Genomic DNA, 15,269 nt, shown 5'->3' with positions numbered 1-15,269 from the left:
TGTGTTTTAATATTTCCAATTACCGAAAACCAGGAAATTGGGAAGTGACGTGGAATAACCAGACAATGACCTTTTCACACAGAGCAGATAGGATACCCATAGACTCTGATCTTGTACACCAAATAGCCAACAGTGGGAGGTATTTTCGGTATAGGTATACCCGTGGAAGCAAGACCATGTGTGTTGGGAAAGTATCGTCAGGGTATTGTACCCATATCATCCAGCCCGATACTTGTACTGAGCAAATGGGAGAACAAGGGATTGGTTTCTTTACTTGGAAAGTTTGCAATATGGTGGTTACATTTTGTCCCCTATGTTCTCCCAGATGATGCCTATTTCATATGTGGGAGGAAAGCGTACAAGTCGCTTTCCCTGAGCTCAGAGGGATTGTGTTATATTTGGGAGAGTACTACCGGAGGTCATGACCATAACCCATGATAAAATGAAAGACGTTCACCGCAGTGCTCAGGCTCCTTATACTCATACTCACTATGAACACATCATCAAGAGACACCTCATAGATAGAGCAGAGCACGCAGCCTCTGATTTGATCCACGAATCCACCGGGATTAAGTTCCTTCTCGCATTAGACATCACCCGTACTGCCAGAGGAACTATAAATTATAGGTATATCCATATGCTAGCGAACTTGATAGATAATATCACTGAGATGTATGATGACACCTTCAGGTATACGGGAAGGGAGTTACAAGCCTACAAGAAGGAACTGATCCAGCACAGGATGGTCCTTAATTACGTCACAGCCGTGAAAGGTGGGTACTGTGTTACTCTGGCAACTCAATATGGTGTGAAGTGCTGTACATATATTACAAACAGCACTGACGACCCCACGGAGATCATTGATCAGAAGATGGACGAGATCTTGCAGTTGAAGTGGGAGTTCAGGAGGAAGCACAACCTTACCTTAGCGACTGTAATGAACTGACCGGCTGAGTCTCATGGTTGAACCCATGCAAATGGTTCTCAGGTTTAGGAGAGTGGGCTCAAAATGTCATTATGGGTGTGGGGAAGTTTCTCCTTTGTATCCTGGGAGTCATCATAATTGTTGGTTTGATATTTAGGTGTGTTCAAATTCTAACGCGGCGCAAGCACGGCACAAATTTGATGAGTCTGAGGAGCGCGGGCGCTGTTATAGCAGCAGATTTAATTTATGATCCATCCATAGAGACAGCGTTATGATAAGGATTGCAAATTAATTTCATGGCCTGTTTCTTTCACCCGTTTTTCTTTGTCTCCCCCTCTGCTCAGATACATCCATCCGGAAAAGAGAAAAGACGTCAGCCCTACCCAAAATGTTTATGTGAATGTATTTTTATATGTGTCTTATCTTCATCTCTGCAACCTCCAGTTAATGGCACATATAGTCGACAGGTGATATCCAAATATACCAGCACTCACATATGTTCCCCCTCCATGTACATCAACTAAATGTGCCCCCCCATTTGTTGGACCGAAAAGAGCTCGGTAGTGTTTGTTGGCCCATTTACAGACCCTTAATACAGGATGAGAAGGATTTAATGTATACTTCGCAATACCTCAAAGCTTATTTAGAACACATACGGCACAATGATACATGCCCCTCAGACATGGATTCGTACATACATACTTTTACTATCCCACTAGGTCATACATTTCCCACCTCCAACTCTTCCCCGATCATCTATGCTCCTATATGTATATATTGTATAGATATTTTTCTGTTTAGTGATTAGTTAGTGGCAGTTATTCGTGACTGCCAAAGGGTGGACTGTCGAAGTCCAAAAATATTGCAGTACACACATCACGTACAAACTACACACAGATGGCCTCCGTGCGCGTACTTGTTCTGCCGTGCGTGCACATATTCGCAATTTGCGTATGGTCGCTCCCACGGTCCTGCGTATTAGCGCGTGGTATGGGTAATTACGGTAGAGTTTGTGATCGCATAGGAAAGCCATAAAAACACATTACATATTTAATCCAAATAGTGCACAATGTACACATAGTCTCCCTGCATCACACCAGCAAGTTACAATAGTTTAAATGGTATCAGAACAAAGGGATTCACCTTTACAGGATAGGAGGGGACAAAACTAGGTTATAAGGTGGTGTTTGGAATCCAGCTGTAGGGTATATTAAGAGCAATATTCCGGTGTTGGTTTGCAGAAGATCGCACGTTCCTGTGAATAGTTATGTGCAGGAGCAGAATATAAATATTAACTGTGTTTACTGTACATTTGGTATGCGGCGGGAACCCAGAGGAGACCACCTGCAAGTGCACCTGGAACAGACATCGCCCACCTATTCAAACCAACCTATGACCTCTCCTGTACTGTAAATGACCATCCCTGTGTCCAATGGACAAAGAGATTACAGTATCCATTGTGTTAGGTTTTGGAATATTGTATAAAAGAGCCAGCTGCATGCCCGGCCAGACACAGACTCTGAAGGTCATCTACCTTGATGACTGAGGACCAGACTGGGAAGCGCAGGCGAAAGCAAACACGTATGTACCATTGACTGTAGCCATTATTCTATGTATTGTATTGTTATTGTAACCCTGTTTCAGTAATTACATGTTGGTGTGTCGGAACCCGGCATTTTAAGTACAATCTGGTGTCGTGTCTCCTTTCCTTGCTAAGGTTGTAAGTGTATTACAGTCACACGTGCAGCTGCTAAGTGCTCATGGTGTATCTTTGGGTTTTAACGCACTGAGTGCACTTTGTACGGCCAGCGCGGCATTTGTACGCAAAGTACGTACACTGTACGGGGCCTGTACGCTAATGGTGTAAAAAGTACGTAGGCTAAGGATTGAGTACAGCGGCCGCAGAGGCTCCATTTAAAGTGTATTAAATGTAATTTTAAAGTAGTGCTTTTAGTCCTGTAAGTAAACCGACGTTAACAACACACACACATAACTGTGAGTCAGCTGTATGTATATATTTTTGAAGTGTTTTATGACATTACTAGCTCTTCCTATATCTGGGCAACGCATGGAATATTGCTGATCTGACTACATAATGTGGTGTTCCCTGATATAATATAATACAGGTTGAGTATCCCATATCCAAATATTCAGAAATACGGAATATTCCGAAAATACGGACTTTTTTGAGTTAGAGTAAGATAGTGAAATCTTTGTTTTTTGATGGATCAATGTACCCGAACTTTGTTTAATACACAAAGTTATTAATAATATTGTATTAAATGACCTTCAGGCTGTGTATATAAGGTGTATATGAAACATAAATGAATTGTGTGAATGTAGACACACTTTGTTTAATGCATAAAGTTATAAAAAATATTGGCTAAAATGACCTTCAGGCTGTGTGTATAAGGTGTATATGTAACATAAATGCATTCTGTGCTTAGATTTAGGTCCCATCACCATGATATCTCATTATGGTATCTAATTATTCCAAAATACGGAAAAATCCGATATCCAAAATACCTCTGGTCCCAAGCATTTTGGATAAGGGATACTCAACCTGTAGTCACATAATCAGCAATACTGTTTCATTCATGTGGTAACGCATTATTCCAAACAGAACTCTCTACATTTTACAGCCTTGAGGGTTGATGCAGAGACGTTTTGTTACCACATGTAATTACTGGGAAACTATTCATCTAATTAGTTTGTGACTTATCAACAAGCTTATATCTCTTCCCTCTGTGATACACGGTATATAGCTCCAGTGCACACAGAGAAGAAAATCTCTTTTTTGATCTCACAATAAAGTAGCACTGATACAGTGCAGTACACTTATACTCGCATGTTTATGTACATTTATACAAAACACAAAATATATAAAGGGATTGACACATGTGCTTTGTTTTTAAATCTTTATTCACAATTTATTCTTTATTCTTCATCACATTTAGTTTCTTTAGGATTTTAATACTTCACTCAAAAATTAATAAAGGACATATTTAAGTCCCAGGATAATATTAATAATCTTTTAATAGTAATCAAGGTTACGGGCATTCAAGCCTTTATTCAACATATTGCTGTGGATATACATTTCTGTTTACAATGACTACATCAAATAACTGATAATTGGGTTGAGTGCACCTTAAATATACCTGGTTTCTCCTTTCTATGGGAATTCGATCCTGTATCAGTCACAATCTTGTTCAGATCTTCCCCAAATAGTATATCTCCCTTAAAAAGGAGCACCTCCAAGGTCTTTTAGAGTCCAGGTCCACCGACCAGGACCGCAACCACAGAATCCGTTGAGCCAGAATGGACGCAGTAGATGCTTTCGCCGCCATAACACCGGCATCAGAGGTCGCCTCCTGAATGTAATGGGAGGCTGTGGTAATATACGATAAAAACTGTCTGGCATTATCAGGAAAATTTAGAGGTAGCTCTGCCTCAACTGCTTGAACCCAGGCTTCAATACCTTTTGCAGCCCAAGAGGCTGCCATAGTGGGTCTATGTACAGCACCTGCGAGAGTGTAAATAGACTTCAAGCAGCCCTCCACACACACATATACGTCGGTTCCTTCAGAGATGTGACGGTGGAGACAGGCACAGTAGATGACACCACAAGATGGGCTACATGTGAGTTCATTGGTGGAGGGGTTTCCCACTTGGTACTTAACTCTGCAGCGATAGGATAACGAGCTAGCATCTTTTTAGACAGGGAAATTTTCTTTCCTGGAGTATCCCAGGATTCCTGATGTAAGTCAATTAAATGGTCAGAATGTGGTAAGACTAATTTAGTAACCTTCTGATGTTTGAACTTATCAGGTTTGTTAGACGTATCTGGAGGGTCAGTCTCATCATCAATCTGAAGAATCGGTATAATAGCCTCCACTAGGTCAGGTACATCAACCTGTGTTGTAGCTTCCCCATCAGAAGCAGCTGTATCAGTGTCTGATGGATCAGTATATTCCCCATCTTCATCGGATTCCGAAACATGAGTGGATTGTGAGGAAGAAATGGCCCTCTTAGATGACCCTTTGGTCCTAGGAGGGCGAGGGTTAGGTGTTTGTGTAACCAAGGACTGATTTAATTGCTGTAACTGAGTTGACAGAATATCCGCCCATGGTAGATTAACTACAGGGACAATATGTGGCTGTAATGGCATGGGAGGTCCCACAGGGGGCGTAAATCTTGTTACCAGCGTAGTCAGCATATTAGAGAAAGCAGCCCAAGGTGGATCGTAGTGTGCCACCGTGGCTGCAGGCTGACTAGGGGGTGGAGTACCTGGACCCTCAGCTGAAATATTTTCCTCAGGTAAAACTGTGGCATCAGCACTGCATGAGGCAGGAGCGTCCACGGAATTCCCGCCCTGTGTAGCAGACATTATTTGGAAACGTAGCCTTAGGGCGTAGTAGTAGAATATAGCCAGACAAACACAGTACCAGACAAAAAAAACCCTGTGTAATGTGACTGCAAATGCAGAGCACAAAACAGAGGATTTAAGCGGTATAGGGTGACTGAAAATACACAGAGAAAAATATACGTTATGGTAAGAACTTACTGTTGATTACGGTATTTCTCCTATGTCCACAGGTGTCCACAGGATAACATTGGGATATGCTGGAGCGTCAGCGGATAGGCACCAAATCGATCACGAGCTTTGTGGCCTCCCAGGATGCACCGGACTCGTCCTTATAATCCCGCCCACTGACTCAGTCAAATCAGTTGTTTCCAAAACATTTAGGCAGGAGCATTATGTAGAACCCTATTCAGGCGAGAAGAACACACATGCACACCCTTCCATGCAAGAGGGAAGAGGTTAGTGAGTATAAAGATTCTCAAATCAGGTGCGTCAGGGTGGGATCCCTGTGGAAACCTGTGGGCATAGGAGAAATACCGTTATCAACGGTAAGTTCTTACCATAACGTATATTTCTCCGGCTGCGTCCACAGGTTATCCACAGGATAACATTGGGATTTCCCAAAGCAAATATATAGTGGTGGGGACGCTCCTGATTGGACAGAACCTTTCGCCCGAATTCAACGTCATGAGAGGCAAAGGTATCCAAGGCATAATGTCTAATGAATGTGTTAATGGAAGACCATGTGGCTGCCTTACATATCTGTTCTGCTGAAGCACCATGTTGTGCTGCCCATGAAGGACCTACCTTACGTGTAGAGTGAGCAGAGACATTAGCCGAAACAGGGAGATCAGCTCGAGAATATGCTTCTCAAATCGTCATTCGAAGCCATCTTGCTAGCGTCTGTTTAGTAGCACGCCATCCCCTCTTATGAAATCCGTAGAGAATGAAAAGAGAATCTGTCTTTCTGATGGCACTGGTACGATCTATGTAGTTTCTTAATGCACGGACTACGTCCAGCGACGCTTCTCCCGCAGAAAGTCCCGATACCTGAAAAGCCGGGACTACAATTTCTTCATTAAGGTGAAACTTTGATCCCACCTTTGAAAGATAACCAGACTTAGTTCTGAGAACTGCTTTATCTGGATAAAAACTCAGAAAAGGAGGCTTACACGATAGTGCTCCTAAATCTGATACTCTTCTAGCTGATGCCCTAGTCAGTAGGAAGAGTACTTTCCCAGCATCCCAGTAAGTTGTACTGCATTGGCTGATTATGTCAAATGAATATCATGATTGAATAGTCTAGGTATGATTCGTGGAACTACACATCCCAGCAAGTTGTACTGCATTGGCTGATTATGTCAAATGAATATCATGATTGAATAGTCTAGGTATGATTCGTGGAACTACACATCCCAGCAAGTTGTACTGCATTGGCTGATTATGTCAAATGAATATCATGATTGAATAGTCTAGGTATATTGAAAAAGCGAGTTTTTTTGTTGTTTTTGTTTGTTGTTCTCTTTGTAAAGATATAGTTGGCTGCCTTATTGGTATGTAATGTCTGTTTTTCTAAGCTAATTTATGGCCTTAGCTTAAAGGGGGGGTTGTATTGGGTGGAGTTTGCAATCATTGCATTCACATGGATATTGTTCCTATTTGAAGTCTAGTATACGGCTGGATAGCCATCGGCTGGTCGTGCTTCCATAGAAGTGCTGACATAAAAGTGTTATTATAAAAATAGCGTTATACCTGCGTAAAACCGAAGGAAAACAGAAGGGAAACATCAACACACCAACACTACCGCAAAAGGACTGCTTTAATGCCTCAAAAGTATGTAATTCATCTTATGCATATTATCTGTTTTTAAAAACCTATGAAAAGGCATCCCCAATCTGCTCACTACAGTTCTCTCTTAGGCAAACTTATGTATGTTTCTTGATGTAATAATTTCTTGTAAATGTCATTGCATGTGTGGGGAAGTTGCTCGGTGAAACATTTTATTATTGCATACTGACCGGTGTTTACCTCCTTTGAACATTTACCATTGTGGTCAGGTGTACTATATCTTTATATTTAGTAAGGTGTAGTCATGGTGTAAAGGACAGAGTATGATTACCGATTAGTAAAAGAAAACAAATACTGAGCAACATCCCCAAACAGGTCATTTCAACTTTAAACTTGTCATTTATTTTGTACGCTCTGGACATGGCTACTAATAGCAAATGCACAGACAAAATTCTTAAAGCTATGTGTGCAAATGCTAGGAGCTTAGGAGACAAAATTCCAGAGCTAATTGCAATAATGACAAGGGATAACCTGGATTTTGTGGCAATTACAGAGTCTTGGTGCAATGAGAATCATGACTGGGTCTTAGCTATACCAGGATACAATTTATTTAGGAAAGATAGAATAAGAAGAATAGGAGGAGGGGAAGCAATGTATGTGAAAAAAAGCATAAATGCTACTTTAATACAAAATATTGAAGCCAAAACTGAGGCCCTTTGGGTCACCATAGAAACTGGGAAGAAGGACATTATTCGCATTGGGGTGATCTATAGACCACCAGGCCAGGGGCAGGATTTGGACAGGAACCTATTGTTGGATATCTCTAAATGGCTTTTAAGGGAGAAGTCATAATCATGGGAGACTTTAATTTACCTGATGTAAATTGGGAGGGGTCTTTTGCAAGTTCAGCTACAAGTGGCAAATTTTTACATTCCTTACAGGGAGCATCTCTCAAGCAATTGGTGAGGGAGCCCACTCGCAAAGACTCAATATTAGATCTAATTCTTACAAATGGTGATAGGATATTTGATATATATGTGGGTGAGCACCTGGGATCCAGTGATCATCAAGCAGTATGGTTTAGTATAAAGACAGGATCCAACTCATGTCACACAAAAACAAAGGTGTTGGATTTTAGAAATGCTGACTTTGCAAAAATGGGGAGATGTTTAAGTGATTCATTGGCAGACTGGAGGAACTTGGAAGGAGTGCAGGAGAGGTGGAAAAAACTGAAAAGTGCAATGCTAAGTGCAACAGACCTTTGTATCAAAATGGTTAGGAAAAGCACCAGGAAAAGGAAGCCAGTGTGGTTCACAAAAGAAGTATCAACTAGTGTGAAAGCAAAAAAGATGGCTTTTAGGAAATACAAACAGACTCAAAATAATAACGACAAAGAGGTGTATCTGGACAGACTGAAGGATGCTAAGAAAGTGATCAGACGTGCAAAGGCAGAAGCTGAGGAGAAAATGGCCCAGTCAGTAGATAAAGGGGGCAAAACTTTTTTTAAGTATATAAGTGAAAGGAGAAAATCAAATGGAGGAATAATAAGACTTAAGACAGAGAGTGGGCATTTGGTGGAGGGAGACAAGGCAATAGCAGATCACCTAAATAATTATTTTTGCTCAGTATTTACTACAGAAGAAGGGATGGGGCCACAGTTAAGTTGCAAGGACATTCATAAAAATAAGGTAGATGAAAATACATTTACAGAGGAGAAGGTCCTAACAGAACTTTCAAAACTAAAAGTGGATAAATCAATGGGACCAGATGGGATACACCCAAGGATACTCAAAGAGCTAAAAGATGTGCTGGTTACACCTTTAACAGAATTATTTAACCAGTCACTAAATACAGGTGCTATTCCAGAGGACTGGAAAAGAGCAAATGTAGTTCCACTGCACAAAAGTGGAAGCAAGGAAGAAGCAAGTAACTACAGACCAGTAAGCCTTACATCAGTAGTAGGGAAAGTAATGGAAAAACTATTAAAAGAAAGAGTAGTGGAATATCTTAAATCAAACAACTTACAGGATCCAAAACAGCATGGATTTACTGGTGGAAGATCATGCCAAACAAATCTTATTGACTTTTTTGACTCTGTGATGAAAATAATAGATCAAGGGGGAGCTGTAGATGTAGCATATCTAGACTTTAGTAAGGCATTTGACACTGTCCCACATCGCAGACTGCTAAATAAACTTGAAAGCCCGGGGGTGGATTATAAATCAGTTAAATGGATAAGAACCTGGTTGCAGGATAGGAAACAGACAGTCGTAGTTAATGGAGTGCAATCTATGGTGGGAAATGTTACCAGTGGAGTACCCCAGGGATCTGTACTTGGTCCAGTTCTCTTTAATATCTTTGTTGGTGACATTGCAGATGGTATTGAAGGGAAGATATGCCTTTTTGCAGATGATACAAAGATATGCAACAGGGTAGACACACCGGGAGGGGTCAAACAAATGATTAATGACCTAGGTAGGCTTGAGAAATGGTCAAGAACGTGGCAACTACAGTTTAATGCTAAAAAATGCAAAATCATGCACTTGGGTCTCAAAAACCCAAAGGCTAAGTATAGTATCAAGGGTACTATAATGGAAACTACTGAGGAGGAAAGAGATTTAGGAGTCACTATTTCAAGTGACTTGAAGGCAGGAAAGCAATGCAACAAAGCAATGAGAAAGGCAAGTCAGATGCTTGGTTGCATAGGGAGAGGAATCAGTAGCAGGAAAAAAGAAGTGATAATGCCACTGTATAGGTCATTGGTACGGCCCCATCTGGAATACTGTGTCCAGTTCTGGAGACCCTATCTCCAGAAGGATATAAATACATTAGAGAGTGTACAAAGAAGGACAACTAAAATGGTGCATGGCCTACATCACAAAACTTACCCGGAAAGGCTAAAAGATCTTAACATGTATAGTTTGGAGGAGAGAAGGGAAAGGGGGGACATGATAGAAACTTTCAAATATATCAAGTGTCTTAACAAAGTTCAGGAGGGAAACATTCTTCAAAGGAAAAGAAGTATTAGAACTCGAGGGCATACATTGAGACTGGAGGGGGGGAGGTTCAGGGGAAATTTAAGGAAAAATTACTTCACAGAAAGGGTAGTGGATAAGTGGAATAGCCTCCCATCAGAGGTGGTAGAGGCTAAGAGTGTAGGGCAATTTAAACATGCTTGGGACAGGCATATGAATATCCTTACAAAGAATTAAGGTTAAAAAAGGGTTGAGATTGCCTAAAGGATAAAATTAAAAAGGGGCAGACTAGATGGGCCAAGTGGTTCTTATCTGCCGTCAAATTCTATGTTTCTATGTTTCTATGTTACTTTAGCTGTTAACCATTTAAGATCCACTTTTTTTAGTGATTCAAACGGAGCCCCTTGAAGGGCTTTGAGAACCAGACTTAGATCCCATGGCACTGCAGGAGGAACAAAAGGTGGTTGAATGCGCAGCATTCCCTGGAAAAAAGTATGCACATCTTGTAAAGTAGCAATTTTCTTTTGAAACCATACAGTCAATGCTGAAACTTGAACTCTCAAGGAAGCCACCTTCAAACCCTTATCCATTCCTGCCTGAAGGAAATCTAAGATTCTGGATACTCTGAAAGATTTTGTATTCATAATTCTTTCACTGCACCACTGAATATAGGTTCGCCATATTGGGTGATAAACGCGAGCAGAGGAGGGTTTCCTTGCTCTAAGCATTGTTTGGATTACCTGTTGTGAAAAGCCTCTTGATTTTAGGATAGAGGTTTCAACAGCCACGCCGTCAAAGACAGCCGATCCAAATGCCTGTGACAATAGGGACCCTGCATTAGTAGATCTGGACGTTGAGGGAACAGAATTGGCGCATCCATCGACATCCTCTGCAGATCTATGTACCAATGCCGGAGCTATTAGAATCACGGCACCCTTTGCCTGCTTTATTTTCCTCACCACCCTGGGTAGCAGGGAGATTGGAGGAAACAGATAAGCCAGCTGAAAGTCCCATTTCACTGACAGTGCGTCCACCAGGATCGCTCCGGGGTCTTTTATTCTTGATCCGTATGCCAGAACTTTGTGGTTCAGACGGGATGCCATGAGATCTATCTCTGGCAACCCCCACTTGTCTACTAGTGTCTGAAATACTTCCTGGTGTAAAGCCCATTCGGTTTCTTGAATGGTGTGCTGACTGAGAAAGTCCGCTTCCCAGTTTAGGACTCCTGGAACGAACACTGCAGACAATGCTGGAAGATGGAGTTCTGCCCATTTTAGTATGTGACTTACCTCCTTCATTGCTTTTTGGCTGCGAGTTCCTCCCTGATGGTTGAGGTACGCTACTGCCGTTGCATTGTCTGAGCGGATCTGGACTGGTTTTCCTTGCAGAATGTCCTTTGCCTGAATCTGTGCCATGTATATGGCTTTTAGTTCCAACAAATTTATTGTCAGGCAACTTTCCTCTTTGGTCCATTGTCCCTGGACCATAATTTTCCGGACACCGCTCCCCAGTCCCGAAGACTGGCATCCGTTGTCAGGATCTCCCAATCTGATATCCAAAAGGGTCTCCCCTTGTCTAGATGGGATGTCTGTAGCCACCAGGCTAACGACCTCTTTACTTTTACTGGAAGTACCATCATTTGTTTCTTTATTGTCTGATGTACTCCATTCCATCTGGTCAGAATCAGATGTTGCAAAGGTCTTGAGTGGAATTGTGCATATTCCACCATGTCGAATGTTGACACCATCAACCCCATCACTCGCATTGCAGTGTGAACTGATATTGGCCCTCATTCCGAGTTGATCGGTCGCAAGGCGAATTTAGCAGAGTCACACACGCTAAGCCGCCGCCTACTGGGAGTGTATCTTAGCATCTTAAAATTGCGACCGATGTATTCGCAATATTACGATCACAAACTACTTAGCAGTTTTAGAGTAGCTCCACACTTACTCTGCCTGTGCGATCAGTTCAGTGCTTGTCGTTCCTGGTTTGACGTCACAAACACACCCAGCGTTCGCCCAACCACTCCCCCGTTTCTCCGGCCACTCCTGCGTTTTTTCCGGAAACGGTAGCGTTTTCATCCACACGCCCATAAAACGCCGTGTTTCCGCCCAGTAACACCCATTTCCTGTCAATCACATTACGATCGCCGGAGCGAGGAAAAAGCCGTGAGTAAAAATACTATCTTCATAGCAAAGATACTTGGCGCAGTCGCAGTGCGAATATTGCGCATGCGCACTAAGCGGAATTTCACTGCGATGCGATGAAAAATACAGAGCGAACGACCCGGAATGAGGGCCATTGTTTGTCTGTGCAACAATTCCCGAGTTATTAACTGCACCTTGGATATTTTTTCCACAGGTAAAATTATTTTCTGCAGACCTGAATCCAATACAGCCCCTAAGTGAATCATCCGTTGTGACGGAATCAGAGACGACTTTGCCCAATTTATGAGCCATCCATGCTTCTGTAGACAAGTTATTGTCTGTTGGAGATGGCTCAAGAGCAATTCCTGGGATTGTGCCAGGATTAAAAGATCATTGAGATATGGAAAAATCCTTATCCCCTGCTTGCGGAGATAAGCTGCCATAACCACCATGATCTTGGTAAATACTCTGGGGGCTGTGGCCAACCCAAAGGGTAAAGCCTGGAATTGAAAATGTTGCTGGAGGATAGCGAAATTGAGGTAACCCTGATGAGACAAGGCTATCGGCACATGCAGGTAAGCATCTTGCATATCCAGAGATACCATGTAATCCCCTCGTTCCAGGCCAAAATTATGGAACGTAGTGTTCCCATACGGAACCTTGGGACCCAAATGTATTTGTTTAACATTTTGAGATTGAGGATGGGTCGAAAGGACCCATTTGGCTTCTGGACCAAAAATAGGTTGGAGTAAAACCCCTTCCCCCATTGTTCCAGAAGTACTGGGACAATTACTCCTGACTGAAGCAATTTGTGAACTGCTTCTTACAGTGCCCTGGCCTTCGTCTCTATGTGAGACGGGCTGATGCAAAAAAACCTTCGAGGAGGCTGCTTTTTGAATGGGAAACATATCCCCGAGATACCACTCCTTGCACCCAAGCGTCTGTTGTCGACCGCTGCCATATGTGTGCAAACTGAAGAAGACGGCCCCCTACCTTGGAGTCCCCCAATGGAGGCCCGCACCCACAGGCTGATGGTTTCTGTTCTGGTTTGGAAGTTGGCTCTCTAGTTGCCCACTGCTTCCTTGTTTTACCAGATTTATTGTGCTGAGTTTGTTTAAACTCATTTTTACCTTTTGCTTTACCTTGCCACTGAAATGGCCTAAAACCTGAACCCTTAGGCATAGGAGTATAACTGGCAGGAAGTTTAACCTTCTTGGATTCAGCTTCTGACTCCAGAATATCTGTCAATTCCTTACCAAAGAGAATGTTCCCAAAAAAGGCAAAGCTTCCAGAACCTTTTTGGATTCTGAATCAGCTTTTATGTACGTAGCCAAATTGCTCTGCGAGCAGCTACCGTTAAGGCTGATGCTTTGGAAGCAATCACATCCATATCCATTGCTACTTCTTCTAAATATAGTGCAGCCTGTTTCATATGAGCTATATGAGACTCCCGCTCCCTAGTAGGTGCTAAAAGCCCTTTCTCTAATTATTCAGCCCATTCAACTTCCGCTTTTGCCATCCAGGCTGAGGCCATAGCAGGCCTTATGACTGCCCGACAGAGAAAATATGTTTTTCAAAAAACCATCCACTCTTCTGTCTGTGACATCATTTAATGATGTTGATGGCAAGGGTAGAATAGATTTTCGCACAAGACGAATGACGTGCGCATCTACTTTAGGAGGCACTTCTCTTTTTAAACCGTCCCCAGTTGGAAAAGGGTAGTAAGAATCCCATTTTCTTGGAATTCTATATTCCTTGTTGGGCGTAGCCCAAGGTTCCTCCATAATTTCTGTCAGTTCTTCTGACCCTGGAAACTCAACCCTCACTGTTTTTGGACGTTTAAACACAGGTGCTTTAGTTTTAACTACTGGCTCCACTGAATCTTCTAGAGACAGAATAGCCTTCATTGCTCCAATCAACTCAGCTATATCTTCTGAGCTGAAACCCTCTATTTGTTCTTCATAAGGTGAAGTAGAGTATATGGAGTCATCATCTGTTGTATCATCCTGTGTAGCCTGTTCGTTAGATTATATATTTACTGTCACACGCCATAGGCGGCGTTCACCGTGCTTACCCCTGCGTGCCTGCTGGTCTGTGTTGCGGCCTCCGCCTTCAGTGGTCCACGGGCTCCAGCGTCTGGCTGGCGCGGCTCCCGGCGGTTCCCCGGGGCAGGGGCGCCGCCATGACACCCGGCATCACGTGGGCGGGGAGCAGGTGACGTCATCAAACTGTTCCGCCAATCCAGCGGAGGCGCGAGATTCAAAGTCAGACGCCGGGCAGAGCCTCGGCGCCTGAGTATCGTCTTTTCCCCTGACGTGGATGCCAGTGCTCCTGTTTCTGATGGATCTCTCTGCAGTCGTACCCCAGTGTCTCCGGCACTTCCAGGTGCCAGTTGCTGCACAGTTCAGCGTATACTGCGGCTGGTGTGTTCCTCTGCAATCCAGTCACCAGTGCTTCTTGGAGTCAGCGTGTGCTGCGGGCTAACCACCGCTCCCAAGTTTTGCAAGTTGCCAGTGTCTTTAACCACCGCTCTCAAGTTCTACAAATCATCAGTGTCTTTAATCACCGCTCTCAAGTTCTACAAGTCATCAGTGTCTTTAATCACCGCTCTCAAGTCAAACAAATCATCAGTGTCTTTAACCAACGCTCTCAAGTCATACAAATCATCAGTGTCTTTAACCACCATTCTCAAGTTCTACAAATCATCAGTGTCTTTAACCACCGCTCTCAAGTTCTATAAATCATCAGTATCTTCAGTCACCGCTCTCAAGTTATACAAAACATCAGTGTCTTTAACCACCACTCACAAGTGTTCCAAATCATCAGAGTCTTTAATCACCGTTCACCAGCTCTTCAAATCACCAGTATCTTTAAAAACATCACTTACAAGTTCTTCAGTCATTATTATCTTGTACCAACACTCACAAGTACTTCTTTTCCTGGAATCCTTAGCATTGCTTACAAGTTCCCCTATAGGCCTGGACATTTCCCCATACGTTCCTTCTCTGCTATGTGACATTGTGTTGCTCTCTTCCTGCAATAAAGTTCCTTAATATTTTCACCAAGCTTTA

The sequence above is a fragment of the Pseudophryne corroboree genome, chromosome 6 (assembly GCF_028390025.1).
Source record: "Pseudophryne corroboree isolate aPseCor3 chromosome 6, aPseCor3.hap2, whole genome shotgun sequence".
NCBI lineage: Eukaryota > Metazoa > Chordata > Amphibia > Anura > Myobatrachidae > Pseudophryne > Pseudophryne corroboree.
This window is presented reverse-complemented; position numbering follows the sequence as displayed.